The sequence below is a fragment of the Aythya fuligula genome, chromosome 7, assembly GCF_009819795.1.
Source record: "Aythya fuligula isolate bAytFul2 chromosome 7, bAytFul2.pri, whole genome shotgun sequence".
Taxonomy (NCBI): Eukaryota; Metazoa; Chordata; class Aves; order Anseriformes; family Anatidae; genus Aythya; species Aythya fuligula.
The window spans coordinates 22,230,384-22,251,663 of record NC_045565.1 but is presented as its reverse complement, the minus strand read 5'-3'; the positions used below and the strand labels follow the sequence as shown (position 1 = coordinate 22,251,663).

At 36.8% G+C, this 21,280-nt stretch overlaps 1 protein-coding gene across 3 annotated transcripts in view; it reads right to left on the bottom strand.

Moving 5' to 3' along the window:
* LOC116491195 (heparan sulfate glucosamine 3-O-sulfotransferase 1-like) overlaps positions 1–21,280 on the bottom strand; it is a 103,042-nt gene that overhangs the window by 46,775 nt on the left and 34,987 nt on the right. The window contains exons 1-2 of one of the 3 annotated variants that reach the window (XM_032190993.1): positions 5,871–5,980; positions 5,250–5,419 (exon numbers count right to left, since the gene is read on the bottom strand). The exons of 1 other annotated variant lie outside the window; for it this stretch is intronic. The gene's annotated coding sequence lies outside the window, so the exon portion shown is untranslated. Of the gene's footprint in view, positions 1–5,249; positions 5,420–5,870; positions 5,981–21,280 lie in introns of those variants that run through there. One more of the 3 variants, XM_032190995.1, reaches the window with a different exon arrangement.

Here is a 21,280-nt window from a genome sequence, read left to right as displayed (position 1 = left end):
GTCTTGTTCCAGCTCGTTATTCAAGCCATTGCAGAACATTTCATTTTAGTAGCTTTTTCACTTACTTCACATATCAGTTAGAAACATCTCTTTCCTAAGTATGAAGGGCTTATCTTCATTCTGTAGGCTTAAAAACTTCCTAATCTATATGTTAGTTTTAGCCAAGGGGGGCTAACTGCAAAGGAGGGCTGGGGGTCGCTATATAAATTGGTCAATATTTGGAAACTAGATTCTTACATTAATGATTAGAAAACCTAAACTTCTAAACATGCATGAAATGGTAATGGTTTTTCAAGGCTACAGATGAACATGTAGCAACATTCTACTCAATTCCACAATTTCCATTTAAAACTTAGCTGGCAGCACTGATAAGGTTCTGATACTGTCACTTGTTTTACTGATACCAGGAGAAAAGGACTGGACTGAAAATAGGAACCAGCTTTTAACAGGCAAGAAAGTTCTACAAAAATAAGACAGACACCTCAGCAAAAACATAGAATTCAAGAGAATGGAGAGATTCTTCACTTCTGAAGTCTAGGAAACCTGGATGAGAAAAGGGCTTCAAAGCCCTTCCAGCAGAAAGTCATAATATTCTTTATGTCGAGCCATATGAACTACCTGTCTTCATAAAATTGTATCCAGAGAATTACAATATCTTTGTATAATTTCAACAGATTTACCCATTGTAGACATGTTAGTCTGTTATTTAAAATTATAGAACCTAAGTCAAGTTTAAATTAAGCTTTAAATTATTACTTTCCAATTCTGTAGCAAATTTCCACAGGCAATTAAATGATTCCATGGCCAAGGGTTGCCCAAGTTATCACAAGAATCCCAAGATATTTCTCCCCTATCTTTTTGACTGTTAAGTCTCAGGGGAACATCCACCTGAGTGGCAGAACAAAATGGACAGTAATTGTAATTGGGGAACAGGGAAAGAAAGAAGCAATAGGGACACAAAGATGACCTAGCAAATTAAACAAGGTACTAAAAAAAAGTGTTTCATTCAGGTTCCTGTTCTTACCAACTAAGAATACAGTGGCTTTTGAGCTATTAGATTAAGCTTCCTTGATGGATTATTAATGGACAGGCACAAGGTAGGAAATTTACAAAGGACCTAGCATCATCACCAGAAATCTGTAGGATTCTACACTTTATAAACAGTGAGTTTCAAGAAGAATCTATATCAGAGTGGAGAGTAGACTCAAGAGTATAAAATGTCCTGCTTAAGATAAGAGGAGGAAGTGGCCTAGGCAACTGTTATTCTGATTTCAATGTATAAGAAGTGTAATAGTTTAATAGTTTTTTTTTTTTTTTCCCAACTATATCAACTATAAAGAGGATCATAAAAAAAAAAAAAAAAAAAAAAAAGCAGGATATTTTCAACATAATTTATAAAGATACATCAAGCCGGAGCAAACAAGTTTACCTTAAAAGAAAATATTAAGGTAAAGGAAATCTCTTCAAATTTCAGCAAATAATTTGACATGGCATCACCCATTAATTATTTATTCATTTGAAAAGGGTGTAACACAAAAAAATAAAGTAGATATAAAACTAACTACAGGTGACATAATGAATGGATTTATTTAAAAATCACTCTTCAGATGGATTTTGTCATGTGCTATTTTGTGAGCTTGGAAAAAAGTAGAGGTGTTTTGATAAAAACAGGAAGTATTCTTGATACAAGACTCTCACTATTCTACAGTGGACGTTGGAGGACTTTTGGAGTTAGTTTTTCCCATTCCTATTAGAAATGGGAAAACATTTAGCAAGTCTTCAAAGCCACATGAGTGCAAATAGTAGAATTTCTGATTACATGGTATCTTATAATTTCAGAACTACAGGGAAAAAGAATTCACATCTTTCCTGCAAAACTAATCCAATTAGGTATACCTGTAGAACAAACTTAATCTTCACCAGTATCTGGTATGGTATTTTTAGTAGACCAAGTAGAGCATTAGAACTGTTATTTAAGACATAGAGGAGACACTTCAGGGACACAGCATTGGATGCAGGTGGGATATGTTCAGAATTCAGGAGAATCAAGTTTCTAGGCTCTGTATGTATCTTGTTTAACTTGACAGACTTGCTCTGGCTTCTTTGATCTTAGCACATGAACGGCACATGATCAATGTTTATAATTTACTGAGGAATACACACAAAAGAAGGAATTGTCTTTAAGTAATAAAACTGAGACACTACAAATTAGGAATCAAAGAATATATTTAGGTTGGAAGTTAGAAGAAAGTTCTACATATTATAGGAGAGGTTTCAAAACTTTTAACCAGAAAGAGCAACAGGGCAAAGTATTTAACTAGCTTTAAGGTAGACCGTAGTCAGCTTATGTCTGAGATTAGATAATGCTATTGCCTAACCCTGAAAAGGCCTCTTCTTCAGCCCTGAATTAGTATGGCAAAGAACTGCTCTCTGTTCTGCTCCCCTCCCTTCCCAGGTTTTTTCTTCCAACTATTCCCACTGAAGTTCAATTGGGGTTATAAGAGGACTAAAACAAACTTTTCATCTTTAAGAGAAAACAGTCTTAAGACTTTAACCTCTACCTTATGCTTTTCTAGAATATTGCATCAAAGTAGATGACTGGAAGATCGAAAGATCAAGATTCCTTGAGATCGAAAGATTTAATCAGCAACTAAATAGAACAGTGCATTGTAAACATACTGAAATGATACAGCTTCTTTCAGTCTTCATTAAATATTTGTCATCCTTGCTAGTTTAATAGATTTCTGCTTACTATATAAATAGCCAGAATAGGAATTTGATTGTACTCTATGCATATATCTGAAATCCTGGCACTATCCTTTCTGTAATGATGTTGCTGTCTGAAAACCTCACATAAGATTCTAAGACATACATTTAATCATCCTCCATGTAGCCTACTGCTTTGATGTTAATCACTGACCATTCAAAAGTTTTCTTATGTCAAGCACCAAAGAGTGAATCAAAAATAGCTACAGAAAATAGAAAGGGTATATTCATATGACTACAGATATGGGCCAAGTAGTTATTTTTATAGCACTAAGAGAACATCAAGCAGCGGTGCAGTCAGCTAACTCTGATCCATTCAGCAACTTTTGAAGCCATGTCTATTGAGAAACATTCAGCATTGTGGTCTCATCACAGAAAAACATACTCAACCCATTGCAAATATTGAGAAAGTAGGCGGGTCCATCATTCGCTGAAGTCACCATGCCTGCAATCCATTGTATCAAACACAATCATGTTATTATTGTATGCACAGTGAAGTGCTGTGGCTGTAAACACATTTCCCAATGTCCTTCTGGTTGACCAATGATTTTTTTTTTTTTTATTTTAGATTAGAAAAGAAGCAAATGCTTTTCTGATGTAACTTGAACCACACTTTGGCAGCCAAACATAAATTTCACTTCAGAATCTACACACGATGGGAACTTTAGCTATGACAGAAGTTGGTCAAACCCCTATTTTTTTTTCAGAATTTCCTTGTTATTCACATGTAATCTACATAGTTAAAGCACTGTGACCTGAACAATGCTGTTTAAAAAGAAAAAAAGTATTCCTATTGCAGTGCTATCTTAGACCAGTAAATGGCTACTGCTTAGTATGCTTTGGCCACTTCAGGGACCACTGCTCGCCATAGTATTTTCAATTAGAAGAATCAGAGAAGAAAATAAATTGCTCTCCTGTTTCAAATTCAAAGATAAAACCACCTTTACTGACTGCCATTTGACCTCTATCACCTCTTTTTCTGTGCTATATTAAATTCAGAAAAACAGAATCTTATTTAATTGGTAGACTAAACAGAGGATTCCACCTTAAATGACATAAACTGCTACATATGTGAATATGACTTAGTTCAGCAATGACATGAAGTACTGGAAAAAATGAATTTGACAGACTGTCAAAATTTCAAAATGTTTCCCCTCACCTCTCTAGCCTTCTTTACTTTTTTTTTTTTGTCTTTTTTTTTTTTTTTCCTTTCCTTTCAGCCTATGCTTATTTTTGGTTCCCTTATTCTGTAGCTGTAGAACAGTGATAGGACAACCACTGCAAACATCCTGGTCTTCAAAGTAAGCATATTCAGTGGTTAGCCTAGCTCATATGTTCTATCTTACCTCTTGGGTTTCTCTATTAGTTTTAGTATATTTTATTAGTTTAGCCCTCTGCTGCCACTTGTATCCATATACTTTTACAATAAGCCTACAACTGATGAAACTTTCAAATCACATGTGCCACCACTGTTGAAGAACACAACCTCCTTCATTCCTTCACTCTGATGACATGATTTAATGCAATGTACAGTCTCCAACTACAACACATGCAATGTTTTTAACTAGAAATTAGTACTTTTACATAATTAAAACAATAATATTTATCATTTACAGTATTATCAGTATTATATGTTGGGATATTAAAGTATTAAAGTAATTAACTCTAATATATTTTAGTTCTGAAATGACAAAACCTCAAACTAGTTTTGTCAGCAACAAAACTAGTCATATATTGCAAAATTCACTTGTGCAATAAAACTAAACTAGAAATTAAAAATCAAAGAATTTTTATAATATGAAAACATGACCTCACCAGTCTGAAAACAAACAAATAAACAAACAACAACAACAACAAAAAACACAACACAACAACAACAACCACACATTTTCTAATATATCAAGAAATATCTGACATGGGAATAAATATCCCTAAAAACAAGAATCCTACTGAACAGTAGTTCTCCCCAGTTCAGCTCATTTAACAGACAAGTGTCAAGAACTATTGTAGTATTGCCTTAGAGGCAGCAAGTAGAATTCGTGGAAGCAGCTTATCACATTTTTAATGGTTTTCTCAAAGGATGGAAATAATCAAAGCAGACATCACACAGATTTCAGTTGGTAGAGAAAATCAGCCTTTTCAATGGAAGTTGTGGTCTCCCTAGTCCAAGTTCTCTCCCTTCTGTATATCAGAAAATATGGTTTTGTACATACCAAAAACTAAGTAAAATTTAAAAGCCTGGTTATTCTCAGTCTTTCCATGTGTAGCAAAAATAAGAGGGCATATGTGAAACTAAAGCATCATCCTTACACTGCCAACCACTTCCAAGTCTGCAAGAAATTTCAGGCTATAACATGTAAATCATTATTACGTGCTCTGATAGTACTTTCTATTTAATCAGGAGAAAAGAAAAAATCCCCTTTAGAATTACAACAAATAAGTACAGTTTAGTTTTAAATGAAATGATGTAGTTTATATCTGACCTGAGTTTCAGTCTTTTCCTAGTGGGAATTGTAAATTCAGCATTTGGATACATAATCCTACAGCTCTCAGGAGCCGATTTCACCGCGAACACTTTACATGATTTACAGCTCTCCTCCAGATTCAGATGACAAGTCTCGACGGAGCAGGTGCAACGGGGTATTTTTCCTTCCTTCAGAGATAATTTCCTCGTGTGTAAATTAATTAGCAACTCTTCATCACTCTCGCGTAAGTGGGGAAGATGAAGCTAATGGATTACCGGCGGTTAATTTCTCACGCGGAGCGGGTGACCCGGCAGGCTGGCGGAGGGAGGGGGCTCGGCGTTGTTACCGCCGAAGCCACCACGTTTTTGACAGCGTCAGCGGCGGTGAAAGTAAGCCCGGCTCCCGCACAGTGATGCCAAGAGAGCAATTTTTAAACCACGGGCAGGACTTGTGGCGGAGGGGGGGGGGAACCTCAGGGACGCGAGGCGAAGACTCTCCCGCGGTAAGATCCTGCCCCCCCCTCCCCCCGCCCGGCAAGTTGAAGCCGCCCGGCCAGCGCCGCCAACCCCGCACACCCTCGGCCCTGCCCCTTCCCTCACGGCCGGGGGGACGGGGAGCGCGACGGGTGTCTCCCGTTACCTCCTCCGGAGCCATGGAGAGCGCTGCGGGTGCGGCCGCGGCCTCGACTCCGCGCGTCTGGCGGCGGCGGCGGCTCCTCGGCTCCGGAGCTCTCCTCACGCCCTCAGCCCGCCGCGCTCCGCCGCGAGCCGGTGGCACAGCCCGCTCGGCGTGAACGCATTAACAGCGGCCGCATCATGATTAATGCATCGACTCCGCCGGCCGGAGGAGGAGGCGGCAGGCGGGGGGCTGCGGGAGGCAGGGCAGGGCGCACAGCAGCCTCCCTTCTCACGGGGTTCATCCCCAATTCCGCCGCCCGAACGGGGCTGGGCAGGGGGCCGGGGGGCGCCCCTCGCGTGGGCAGCCGTTGGGGTTTAACGGCCGCGGCTCGCGCCCCCTCAGCCGGCGCGCCGGTCGCTGTGGCCGAGGTCCGCAGGCAGCGCGGTGCCAGTCGCGTGAGGGCTCGCTGCGGGCCAGCGGCGCCACCAGCTTGTCGCCCAAGCCGGCGCCGATCCGGGCACGGGGCTTTCTCACTGTACTGCTGCTCTGAGAGGCGCCCTGGATTCCTTCACATCCCGGTTGTTTAAACTTGGGGTGCACTGGACTTGGAGTTGTTTCCAATGGAGGGTTAAGCAAGCAACAGCTCGGCTTTTAAGGCGGACAGCCAGCTGCTACGCGAACTGCCACGAGAAACGTACCGCTCTAGGCAGGAACCCACTTGCGTGTCTCTGACTTTATTTTTCCATTCCACAAAAAGGTGGAAGTCCTGCAAGTCCAGCAGTCCTCTGATGCTCACTACCAGATGTACTAAGTCTACAACAGCAAGGAGACACTTGCTCTTCCAGCCTCCTCACTTCGTAGGCAGCTCCCTAATCGAGCAATGAAATTTGTGTAGAACATGATTTAGCACTGATTTACTACTTCCTCACCTCATCTATAAACCTGGTCTGCCTACCTGGTAGCATCTTCCTTCTTCAAGGAATTGTACTTCAATAGGAGATTACCAATTCTTTATTGATCATGTGCCAAGAGCAAAATTTTCTTCTGTCACCTCTTGTGGAAGCAAACTATTTTTGACCTGACACAGCTATATATAGAGATAACCAAGTATCAAACAGAATTCATAAGCTGTACGTAGAGAGATCCCCCAAACTGTCACAAGTCCTTAGTTAGATAATCATAGACAATGAGGATTAAAGCTGTGTAAGGAGAAAGGAACAGAATATATGATGGAAAGGTGGAGCCATTCTGTGGGAAATTTTCATTTCCATAACATGTTATTGTTATTTTTCCTTTCCCATTATGCTGTAGATTTTGTGTTACTTGCATGCAAAAGAGTAATTACTTGCTACTCCACAGCTGAGGTTGCATTGTAATTTGCACTTATAGCAGGACTAAAATCTCTGTGTTTCATACTTGAGTGATTGCAGTTAGACTACACATTTGGCACAATAACACTTGAGAATTACAGCTCAATTTTCTTTTCTTTTCTTTTTTTTTTTTTTTTTTTTTCATAATATTTGTTTGCCTCTTGTAAAGTAAAGAACTTAATTGCCCTCTTTTTCAAACGTTTCACATTTTCTTCACATTTCTGAACTCTTATAGAAGTAATTCTGAGGGTTCCCCTGTATTGCAAGTCATTCTTCCTTTAGAATAAGGACCCAGGTAAAGCCAATTCTGAAGTGTGTCTTTAGAAGTTTGTAAAGCTTGTGTCCTGGATTAATATTTTGATGATTTTTTTTTTTTTAATCTGATGTCTGTTTATCGTGTTATTTTCATTTTCCTTATTGTTTTCTGATGGCTTCTAGCTATAGTCACTGTATTACTTCTTTGTATTTATTACTGGTGCTCCAAGATCATTAAATAATATTAAATGGAACTGTTCTGTCTGTTTTTATTGGGGAAAAAAAAAAAAAAGTTTGTCAGAATCAAATTTTTCATACAATTACATCAGTTTTAGCACAAAAAGGTAATTAAAAAAAACAAACCCTCAAGTAAAACTTTGAATCACCAAGCTAAAACTCTGATTTTCAGCAAAATATATTATCTTCTATATATCTTCTATAATCCAGTGATTTATTTTAAAATCAGTTCATTTCACTGTTCCAACTGAAGGCAGTTCCTGAACATCACTCCTCTGACTAGAAATCATCTCATTTTTTTCTCTCTATCACATCTTTAAGTGATATTCTCTCCTGTACACCATTTGATTTATTTATATAAAATACAATTTTTATTTAATTCAGCCAGATCCTCTTCTAATCTCTTTTCATAAAGCAAGTTCTCTATATCCCCAATGACCTTTGTAACCTATTACAGTTTGATTTAGTGTATCTTAAACACTGATGGACAGATTTTTACATGCCATTCTTCTAAACTCTAAGTAACATGCATAACAGCCATCAAGTGTCTCATCTTTATTTAAACACTGATGCAGATAGCATTGGCCTTCTTTCATGACTTTCCAGTGCAGATAGCGTATAGTTTCTCTGTGCTCAGCACTAATGATATTTTTTTCTCATGATGTTTGACTTCAGATTCACAAACTACCAAATCATACCAAACATTTTTGTTAGACTCTAGTTCATAATGATGACGTTTGTTATCTTATAATATAACACCATTTCTTGGCTTCAATATCATGTGTGTGTTATTGGCAAGTTGGGAATCAACAGTAAATATCACTTTTTCTTTCTTTTTTTTTTTTTTTTTTTTTTTCCTAAGATTACTAGTAAAACTATTAAGGGATACTGAAATAATAAGACTGATTCTATGAAATTCCATGTTATACAGTTCTCTTTTCAGCACAATCTGTCTTTCTTTTGAAGCTCCTTATCCATGTAAAAATTTTTGTGCTAGTTTTCATCTATTCCAATTAAATAATTGTCTATATAGAAATGTCTGCTTCGGGACATCTAGCATGAAACTCTAGAAAAAGCATAGGTGTTTAATGAGGTAGTGGATCAATTGTCATATGTTTGAGAGACAGGAATAAAGGTATAGAGATACTGAAAGGCTACAGATGAAGAACACATATGGCTAGCAAGGTGAGAAAGTCTACATGTAGTGTCTCTGCTGTGCTAGATCTCCTATTTACAAATAGCTTAAGACCGTGACTCAAAATAAAATCCACATGGCCAATTTGGAAAGAGAAAAGACCTATTTTCAGTGCTTTCCACCTGTTCTAAGTATTTTTGGAAATTCTCCAGATTCCTTGCCACAGAACTCCATTGCATAGGCAATTTCATTCATGAGTCATCTTGATGACTTCTGTGTAGCTATGTACCTAAAAAAAGTATTCAAAATGTCAAACACTGGATCTGTTCTATTGTTTTTATTAATTGAAGTACAACTAATTCTAATTCTAACAGATAATTAACATCCTTTCTGATGCCTTGCTGGTATTATAAGAGAGACCGATTTATTAAATCTGGATACGTAGTTCCAATTGCAGCACCTGAACTTATCTGGATGCAGATTCACTGGGAATGTTTCAAGTTATATCTGTGTTAACATTGCAGATCACTCAGAGTTTCAGTGCTGCCACATCCAGACATTTGTTCTTGGCGGCACATCTCTGCCAAAGACTTTAGTCTAAATCTTGATCACATAAAACTCGAAGAAATTATGCTATTTTTCTTCAACAGGGCTAGGATTTCACTCACTGAATTTTCTTTGAGGATTCACTGTATTTGACATGAAATCCCTAAATAAAGTAGCTAATATGAAAATATAAACATCAGAAGTTTTCTAGATTTCTTCTGGAAAATTAATTGTATTGAAGGAAGACAGAATTAATCCTGATTTGGTAAAATTAAAACAAATTATAATAGTACAGCTATCTGAAATATTCCTGTCCTGAAGGCCATATGACATTTGCTTGATTCAAGACTCAATACTCAAATTCTGGTCACCGTTATTCATCCACTAAGGTTCACGAAGTCAGATTTATGACTAATTCTGACCACTACACAGAAACTGTGGTTTCAATTGAGCCATGATTGAGTGTTTATTTCAGTCTGAAGCACAGACTAAAACTCAAGTCATAAAGGGTATAATTTCCCTGATTTTCAATTAATTTTAAAGTGAATTATACATTTGACAAATAATGGGGAAAATCTATCTTTCTGTACTCAAGTCACTAGTGTTCATTTGGAGTGAATATGACTCAACATTTCCTTGTTCTGCAAAGACATTTTCTTTGCAGCTTTATAACAAAGTGAAATTATGTAGACAAATATGAATTTCAATTTACATAAAACTTACACAAACTTTATCATATGAAACCTCAGGGTTTGGCATCTGCTGAAGGATTACTGAGGGCATTCCAAGAAAGTGTAGTTATTTTTTGAAGCTGAAACATGTTACTATATACTCTATTTCTGATTTTTAAATTTGCCTTTGATTTGAAATATCCTCACTTATAAGACCCTTGCACTGCACTAGGTTGGATAACCAGATGCAGTAAACAGAAGAAAGCACAGTGACTTGGAAGGGTGAATGAACACTCAGAGCAAGGATTAAGATAATCCAAAAGACAATAACACCCCAAATTACTAGTCCATCTGAATTTTACCTTCTGCAGACTCAGAGCAGACTGTATCTAAAATTGGTTTTGTAGTTCCCTTACCCTGAAAACATTCCAAAACTAACTACACAGCCAGGGTACGTTGCACACAGGACTGATGTGTGTAGTACACCTTCTCTGAACAACCTTCTTAGCCAAAGATGGCATTGCAGATGCCCTTCAAAACCTCGATGCATTTCTTGCTTCTGGCACAACAGATGTGACATCACCAGAAGGAAAACTCACTACACCATAATGCTGAACCAAGACCTTTACTGGTTTGCTGGTCCTGAAGTTTCAGCTGTAATGTGGTTTATAATGCTGTAAAATTATGTCAGATAAACCCCACTGCAGCTCTTGGGTATAGCTGTCCCTCTTCATTTAAGATAGATGTAAGAAGTCATTATGCTCCTTTGCAGAAACAAGTAGCTGGAATGACTGTAGTCTCTAAACCCCAAACACAATTACACATCTATGTACAAAACAAAAGCTTGGAAAAGCCAGCTCAGAATGCGAATGAAGTGGGTGGAGTGGTTTTGCTGTTTTAAGAAGGAAATAAATACAAGTGAAACAAAAAGGGGCTAAACATGGAGAACATAAACATGCAGACACAGCCAATATATAAAAAAGGAGCTAATGTCAAATTAAAGCCAAAGAACAGGTACCTTGGAGAAAACTTGGATAAGTTTTGGACTGCTGGTGAAGACTGATATAGGTTGGATCTCTGAAAAATGAAGCTTTCTCCATATGCATAATTTCTGGAAATGGGATTTTTTTATGTCACTTTTTAGAAACAGGACTGCACTGAAGAAAGATCAATCCCTATCAATAGTTCCTCCATCTAGTGGGAATATTCTCCCCTCCTTCCACCTTCCCCCCCTCCCTCCTCTCACCCCCCCTTTTGACCAGCCTTTGGGCACAATAAAAAGCTGTGTGACAGAGAGCGATAAATCTCAGGTATAAATACGCATACTGTTATTAAAGTGATAAATCTTGTATATAAAAATATATATTGTTATTAATTGACTTATGCAATTCCCACCTCCCGTTTTCAAAGGAACACCTTTCTTTAAGGTGTTTGTAGGAATAATTTATACTTTGGGAGTTGAAACTGGTATATCTAGCTATCATTCAAAGACCACAAAGAGTAGCTAAATCAAAAAGGCATTCCTATACGCAGGAAAAAGTTGGGAATTAACAACTTTTTTTTTTTTTTTTTTTTTTTTGGTGAAGATTTAGGTGCTTAGAACCTCCTCAGGACACCTACACCACCCTCTCTAGGAAGTCTAGGAAAAAAAGAGAGAGAAAATGTAACCAGGTATGTTTTGAATTTGCCCCTGGAGCCTTGAAAAAAGTTTAGAGAAGGACAGAGCCTTTGGGGCAGTGGAATGACTGTCTGTGGCTTAGAGCAACTGGTGAAGGAATATCCCATTGCTTTGTTCCAGGAAATAGAATTTTATCGTTCCTTGCAAACAAACAGAATCAACTCAAAGAAAGCCTTGCAAGAGGACAAGCCCACTTTGTCCCACTGTTCAACCCACTGAAGCATACTCACACATTCCTGATTTATACAAGGCAGTAAACTGTTTTATCAGATTATCTTTTCCAAAGCAAATCTTGAGGATAATCTACATAGCAGAAATTATTTCCTTAGTGCACACATAACTGGTGACTTCATTATTAATCAGTGTTGTTTTTTTTTCCTATACCTGGAAATAAATGAAATGATTTACATGGAAGATGCAACACATTCATGAATGAAACATACACAGTGTGGAAGAACGAAATATAAATATTTAAAATGGACATCTCTGAGCTTTCTAAATCTCACAGGAGATTTGCAAGGACTCCTAAACTCTTTAAGGTTAACACCCAAGTATGAAATGATTTATTATTTGTATTTTGCTACATAACAGTACATGATATTGTATAAAGGCCACACTAGGGCAGATTATGATTACTGTAAATATGGTAGAGAATAGATGTTTAAAATAAACATGCACATATGTATTTTATTCAACAGCAGAAAGAAAACATCATGAAGAAGAAAACAGTAATTTCTTAAGCGTTTAACACATAAAACAATTCAGGCTGTTAAAAAAAAACATGAATACCATGACTGGATGTGATTGAAAGTCCAGTCCTCTGTCTCCAATGTATAGCTCATCTATTTTCCTATCTAGGATACTAGCAGATGGTTGGAGAAGACTACAAAAGGAGAGTATGTACAAAGACGTCCTTTGTCCAAGAGCATCCTCCTACCTTCTGGCAATAAGCAGTATTAAGATTTTCAGTAATGGCGGTTACATACTGACTTACTGTATTTAATGGCCACTGAGAGTGAATGAAGAAAGAACAACATAAACAATGTTTTAACACTTACTGAAATTGAACTGTGGCAGCTATTGAATCTTCAGTGCCACCACATACAGCACCTGGTTTTTCCTCAGAGGTCTCCCATCTAATTACTCTCCAAGTTTGACCTGCTTAGCTTGTGAGATCTGACAAGATCACAGCCTGAGGTGGAGCAGCTGGGATATAACTTTTATTTAGAAAACTTAATTAGGAGTTTTTTTTTTCCTTTATTTTTTTCTATTTTATTGCTGTTAAAAACACACATACAAATGCACATGCAAATACATAAAAAGTAAAAGCAAACCACAACAGTCAGTGATGTTACTTGTTATAGAAATAGCAGTGTTAGCATTAGCACTTCAAAGGGAAGAAGCTATTTTAAAATTTAACTGCCTGGCAGATGCAGCAGATACAGAACAGGAACCATTGAGAGGTAAGAAGGTAGGGAGAGTAGGAAGAGAGGAAAATAAGAGAGTAAGGGTAGGAAAGCAGATGAACTGTATGCTAATCCGAGGTAAAAATAGCCAAACTCTATGTACTGACACTGAAATGTTGGCAATGTGGAACCCAGTAACAAAATTCCCATTGACTTAAGTGAAATCTATCTTCCATGCTACATCAATAGTTTTACATACTACAGTGTGTCAACACAACTCCTCTATGTATTTATTTCCTTTTTGTTTATAGTTGCCAATCATTAAATCTACAGTAATTCTGCAAAGGTTGTCAAATCAAGAAGGAAACTGACCCTCACTACTGATTTCAGTACTAGATTGGAAATCAGAATAGAAACCTGTCAGTTTTTATGGCACAATCACAACCAGGGTATACAAACCATAAATAGCCATTCATAATATACTAAGCTCCTGTATTCTGAAGCAACTGGTACAGAATTTCAGCCCCCTGACTCTTGGACTAGTAATCATCTACTACACTGTTGAACTCCAGGCGCAATAATAATTTCAAAGGGAGGGATTTAAAACAGTATGTTCAGTTTGCAATGAAAGATTCATGGAATGGTTAGACAGTCTGTATTGTTGCAAAACTGCTTTTTCTTTTTAAAAAATATTAATAGAAAAGTATTTTATATACTGTCAGTCTGATTGCAGTGGCAATACTGAATAACCTTAACTGGCTCATTAAATCCATCTATGATAGAATTTTTCCTTAATCTGTTCTTTGACAATAGTAGAAATAATCATGTAGATAATTTATGAGATGATTATGATTTTTTCTTTTATTCTTAGATCTGTTCTGAACAGAGCTTAGATAGCATGGTTAAAAATCTTCTGCCCAACAATCTGTTCCAGCAGATTGTTCAGGTAAAGCATATTACAACCAGGGTAAAGAAATATACCTATGTTAAAATAATTTACAGGATAGCCTTTGCCTTGATATCACTGATCCATTTTGGAAGCACTGCAGGACATCATGTCACACAGAGGTTTGGAGGAAAGTAGATGTGTTCTTCTATTTCTCCTAAAACAACTATGGCAGATACGTGTGCTTGTATGATGGGAAACCAAACTCTGTGAACCATGTCAGGTTTTCTGAGTAACTGTATCTACCTTGAAGAGAAGCTAGGAATGCAGGAAATGACAGAGGGTGACCCATGAACTTCTAGGATCATACTGGAAGAACTGTACTTGGCCCTCTGTAAGGTCCATGAAAAGGATACATACAGCTTTACTGAATAGGGCACAATTCCAGTTTAGCCTTGTGACAAATGATTTTCTCTGTTTTTCATAAGCAGGAAAATTAGAACAAATTAGTCTGTTAAGAAAAATGCTATCAATTTTTTGGTTGTTTGTTTTCATGAAAGTAGTACTTAAACCAACCTTTATTCATGTAAATGCTCAGAAGATGTTAGATGGAGATTTGATTTACCCAGACATTACAGAACGGTCGTTATCCTCTTCTCAGTTAAAAAATTCACTGTGGTTTAAGAGATGACAGTAAAAGACACAGAAGAGATTAATGCAAAAACAGGGTAAATCCCCTATTTTAAAGGAAAATGTGAAGTCTTATCAACCATCCTAGTGAAACAGGCTGATAGATGGTTGTTAACAGTAATCATATCTTTATTCTATTCACTCTATCTTTTATGTGTTTTCTCTAGTTTTCCTTTCCATATTTGTAAAGTTAAAACAATTTAAATTTCTTCTATATGTTTGGCTGGGTTGATAGCCATTTAATTAATTTTGTAAAAATCAGCAGTTTTGCTCCATGGCCTCAACAGCTGAAGACCTTGGCAGAAAAAACAAACAAACAAACAAAAAACCAACAACAACAAAAAAACTTGTTATAAGTTAAGAGTTCTTGGCATCTTAAAGTTGGCTTTCTTGTGGAAAACATTTTCATTTGTTTACACATGTATCATGAATTCGACCCTTCACATCTGCTCCTACATTTGTGGAAGTCAATGGAGTCTTTGCCATTGACCCATGACAGAGGAAATTGAAAACATTTGACTGAAGTGTTTAAAAATTTGCATCACAAAATCAAAATCAGTGTCTGAAGCAAACTGTTCTTGCGTGAAACAGCCTAACTACGGAAATAAGACAAGAGGTGAACAAGGAAATACACACTTTTTATAAGTGAGACATTGAGGAAATTATGGTAATTAAAACAAAGGATGGCCCTTGGCTTCATTTAGTTTGCTGATTATTTAGGATAGATTTTGATATTTCAGTTAGAAGTTTCCTTGGTAAGTATATACAGTAATTGGGTCACTTTAACACATCAGAGCACTGTGGGACATTTTAGCTAAACAGAATCTACTTCTTTTGGACTTTAACCTATCAAAGCTTATTCAATAATGATATTAATTTTTAAAAGATCAGATTGACATGAAAAGAACAACTTAACATACCTGTCAAAAAAGGAATAACTAAAATAAGGCATTTGTATTATTTCTATAAGAAAATAATGGTATCTGTGTTCTTCTGGTGTTAATTATCTTTTGTTGCAGATTTTGCTCTAAAATAATACACCTAAGCTATTGAACAACCTTGCCTTAATTTTAGGATACATAACTCATGTCACAGTCAATTCTTTCACCACTGTGTGTAACAGTGGAGAGTTGCTTAATTAGACCTTCTTCCATCCCAACACCATACAACAACAAAACACAAAAATAATTGTATTCCTGTGGTTTTAGGTACAACTTAATGATCTAAAAAGAAAACAAAAGGCATATGAGCAAAATAAAGCCTATGTTATTAAGACAAGATGCTTTGTAGGCAAAGGCTACTATGCAGTTGAACATAGAAAATAGTGGAACAATTTGCCTTAGAAGTTTTTGTAGATTGACTTAATTGTATATTAACTCTACAGGTAGAGATAATTACAAAGATTTAAATGTGTCTTAAATTCTGACATTTCCAACCTATGCAAAGCTGGAACCTAATTTTTCAGAGTGGATTGTAATTTCAAAAGCTAGCAGATGATGACGTGGCAACTACAGGTACTCAACTGCTTAAAAATATTCTTATACTCAATATCCAGTATACAAGACACCACAAGCAGGAGCACTTTAAAAAAAAATCTTGTTTGGTATAGCAAACCTTTTTTTGTGAACCATATTTTATGTAATTAACGGTCTTTGGGTACTGTTATACAAGGAAGATAAAAGGAGCACAACAACAACAAAAACCCTCCTAAAAATTGTCTTTAGTCATTTTATTTTGCTGTTTTTAAATAGAATAAAAGAATGCTCTTTAACCTTTTGTGTGTGTGTGTGTGTGTTTGCTTCCAAGAAACAGTTGCCACACTCTTACTCAGAAAATTTCATAGAAGACATTCTAGAGATTTCAAAATGTAAGCACAGTCATTTATCATTGGGGATCCAAGATATACTTTTTTTTTTTTTTTTTTTTTTTTTACTGTCTGCTGTGGAAGCAGGTACCAAAGTTGAAAGTAGGTATATTCATGTGACATTTTGGTCAAGTTCTAATTTGGGTCATTTTGTAAAGTTGTGGTGGTTTTACCGTGCTAGGTAGCTGAACACCATAACTGTTCTCTCACTCCCCTTCATTAGAAGAACAGGGGAAGAAGTAAAGGAAAGAACAACTCATGTATTGAGTTAATTAAAGGGGAAAAATAATTATTAAGGACAGATTATTATTAATTAAACTAATTAACTAAAGGGAAAAAAGGGGGAGGGGGAAAGGGAAAAACAAAACAAGTAGCTGTGTATAAGTGCAGAGGAAAGAAATTAGTCCCACAAATGAGCAATACTTGACCATGTCCTTGAAGCAGGGCCTCAACTCATGTAGCTGGTGTTTGGGAGGACAGACATTTTCACAACGATAGCCCACCCCTCACCTCTTCTTCCTTTTTCCACCTTTTATTGCTGAGTGTGACATCATATGGTATGAAATATCCATTTGGTTGGTTTAGGTCAGCTGCCCTGGTGATGTTCCTTTCTCACTTTTTTGCCCACCCCCTAGGAGAGTTAGAGAGAGTCCTGATGCAGTGCCAACACTGCTCAGCAGTAGACACAACACTGGTGTGATACCATTGCTGTTCTAGCTACAAGTGCAGAGCATAGCACTGTATGGGCTGCTGCAGGGAAAGTCCCAGCCAGACCCAGTACAAAAGTTTATTCATAGATGTTAATTTCATGATGTACAGAAAACTACCATCTAATGCAATATTTAGAAACTTAAAACAGAAACTTAAAAAACAAACAAATAAAAAACCCTAGAAAGTAGATTTTTTTCAAAAAAAAAAAAATAAAATAGCCAAGTTAGCAAATGAGAAATTGAAATTTTTCTTTAATATGATAATATAAATTATGATGCAAAGAACATCTATTGACTGTTGATAATGACCAGAAAGATGACATTTTCAAGGACATAGCAGCAATTAGAATATTACTAAAATGCACAGAATACAATGAGCAATTATGGTAATTACGTAGATTATCACAGAACAGTACTAACACTATATCTGTGCAGTTCCATAGTATGAGATGTTGCAAGCAATGAAGAGCTGATACTCTAGATAGTCAAGAGCAGCAAAGAGCTTATTATTTGGGTATTACAGATGTAGTAGTGAGGTCCAGAATGAATAAATGTCCTTTGTAAGGCTACACAGCTTTCTAGACAAAATAGGAAATAAACCGTGTTCATGCTTCTGCAAATGTTAAGTCGCTTCTGTTATTTACTTGATGAAAATCATTCAAAACCTTAACAACAGGTATGAGATCATAGTATTCTATAACAGAGTGTCCCACTTTGGTACTTGTACCCAACATTTCCTGAAATATTCAATGAGAGTTTAATCATTTTCTGAAATGAGAACAAGTTTTCAGCCATTCTGTTCATCACAAAAGTTATTAGTGTGCTAATCCTGAAGAAAGATTCTCCAGTATAGAACTTTGTTTACTGTTAAGGGCTTGAGATGCATCCTTGCTGGTGATACACTTATCCTAAATACCTTGGATCCAAACGTCTCTACACCTACACAGTAATTCTATCCAGAATCAGATCTTGTTTTCTTGAGAATTCAAGAATCTTATATAATACTGCTGCTAATAGGATGTGGAAACTCAAGACCATTAATCTGACTGATAGGTCACTTCATTGAGAGGTAGCTTCAGTGCTCCTACTAACACAATGCAATTTTTGCCATGACTTCAGTAGTCTTATGCCTGCGACTTAGACACTTTTCTCCAGCATTATATATCTTGTTTCTCTGTTTCTTATATATATAAATTGCAGTCCCATATTCTGTGCTGTTGAAAGATACTCCACTTATGAAGAAGGAATTAAAATAATTTAGAGAAAAAACCTGGGGTGCAGATATTCAGAAGTACCTTCCTTTTTCGTTCATGCTCAAACACAATTGAAATGCTGTTATAAAATCTTCTTTGATAATTGCAGCAATAAAAACACAACAGACATACAGTTAGATGGGCTTCCAAGTCACTGAGGTCTTGAAAATTTATATTTACCTTTAAGCATGTAAAGGTATGGTTTAAAAAAATAATCATAATTTAAAACAGGCTTATAACAATTATGCACATGCACTCCATATATTTTTCTTAGCATTGTTGCTTTCTAAATTTGTAACAATGTTACAATAACTCCCTCTTATGCATATTTGATGTGAAAAAATACCTCTAATAAAATAGTTGAAATGATCTAAGATAAGCCTCTTTTCAGATTTTTTTTCCATTTTGCAGTGACCCAGAGTTACAAACTACAGATTAAGGTAATTTAGATAAGATGAGTTCACATCTCAAGGCAAAAATAATCAGTCCCAAAGTTTAGGGGAAAGAAGGAGAGAGAGTATTTTTTGATTTATTGCTATTTCTGTCTTGTGGTTCAGCTAACTAGAAAGTTCAAACTCCACAAATGAACCTTAATCTGTCTTTTATTTTGTACTCCTGGATTCTCTAGGAGGGATCTCCACAAAGAAGGCTTGCTGAATCTTCAAGGACAGCTTCAAGAAGTCAGAGATCTCATATAACGGCCACACTATTCTGTGGTCAATAAACAAAGGGAAAAACCCTACTCCTGAGCCAAGTTCCTTTTTTTGATGGTTTACCCCTGTAACAAAACCTCATTGTGAGCCCCCTTCTCAAAAACAGCTGGTATCAGGAAGTACTTTCCTGTCTTCCCTTTTTTTCCAGGCTTGAGTATCTTGTCAAACTTTACAGCTATGCAGGCAAGGCAGCACCCTTGACCCTGATGATGGAGGAAGTGAGATATATGTTCGTGAAAAAGCCCAAGAAAATTCCAAAGAACTTTTGTGATGTATCATGTCAAAGCTCCATTTATATGATGTTTTGGGAATCTATACAAAGAACTCAGCTTTGTATGTACCTGTATGTATCTTTGTATGTACCTTTGCATGTATCAAACCTCAGGGTTTGATGTACCTTGAGGCATTGTCCTGGCACAAAAACATACAGTGCAATAGAATTTCCTTGCAGCAATTATTTTCTCCTTTGTAGAAACAACACCTCAAAATGACTCCCCAGAGTGCGCTGATGATTGTGTGGCCTTTTTCTTGTTAAAGTCAGAATCTTAACATTTTAAAGCTTCTAATAAGCATTTTAGTACAGTTTGCTAGCATGGAAGCTGCTCATTATGAGCTAATTGTTTCAAAGAGTTGCTGAAAGTGCTTAAATGTTAAATACATGCTACTGTAAGCAAATATTCACAAGTCTTTCAAAGCAGATGTTTGGGAAATGGTAGGCTGTCTGCTCATGATAGCAGTACATAAAGGACATGAAGAAGTGGGATTTAATAACAAATATGCTCAAAGCTACATGGATGCCAATCCGCAATGTTTCTTTTTAAAATTTCAATTAAATGCATTAGGCAGCAATAACCCTAATAGTTTCTGTAAAGCCAAATTCACTGCAGACACCAGTAATTCCTGGTTTTCCCCTGTTCTCCCATTCACCCCTCTCTGCAGCTTTCCTACCCACTCTCACCCTTTATTTTACTCTATCAGCTAGGGCCTCGTGTGCTTTAATCTGTGGCAGACCACTCCATCATGGCATGTCTTCCACATTCCCTTTCTATTCACAGAAGGGCCCTCCATTTTCTATGCTATTTGCTAAGTGAGAGCTACTATTCCCTGACAGCTCTTTGATCCACTTTATGGAAAAGTCTGCATTTCCCCACTTTAAGGGTGCCTTCCATTACAGACAGCTGCAGAAATACCAAAGCTGAGGTTCTGCCAAACACATGGCAAAAACTCCATTGTCTTCCCTCTTGCCTTTTGTTGTTTTTTTCATGACAAACTCTCAGATCAACAGGATGGCTAGGACATTCAGAATGGCTAGGACATTCAGTACATAGCATGCTATAGGCAGAGAGATGCTATTACATTGTTTTTCTGGTTTTACAAACTCAAACATTTTTACTTTATTATTTTTACTTTTTTTTTTCTTTTTTTTTTTTTTTTCCCCCCTTCTTCTTTTGAACTACAGTGTTTACAGGCAGTTGCTCTTTGGAAGTCTGAATATCATATGGGTTTATTTATGGTGGTATTTATGGTGAATATACTTGATAGAATTTAAATATGTAGCACATCATAGTACTCTGTTATCATTAAGACATCTGAGGGATCTTTGCACTACTGAGCTCAAAAACTAGGCAACAGACAGACCCTTAAATCCGTACAGATTACCATTACAGCAAGACCAATCAGCTGCTAAGTGAATGTCACATTGTTCTTAATGCACTGAACACAAGATCAGAACAAAACCCATTGCTGTACTTCAGATCTGAGCTTAATTTATGTCATGAAGTTCCAGGACAGTAAATACATTACTACAATATTATACTTAGCCTAAGCTTATTTTTCTGCTTGCTGATCCTTGAGTTTATTTTTTTAAACACATGATTTCTTACGCATTTCTCTTCCCTCAGAAAGTCTCTCAGCCTTTTATTATACTGAACTGCAGCTAAAAAGACCCTTCTGATCTGGTTCCAAGAGTGAATTAGAAGAGAGCTCTGCACAGACAAGCAAAACCTGACATCCAGTC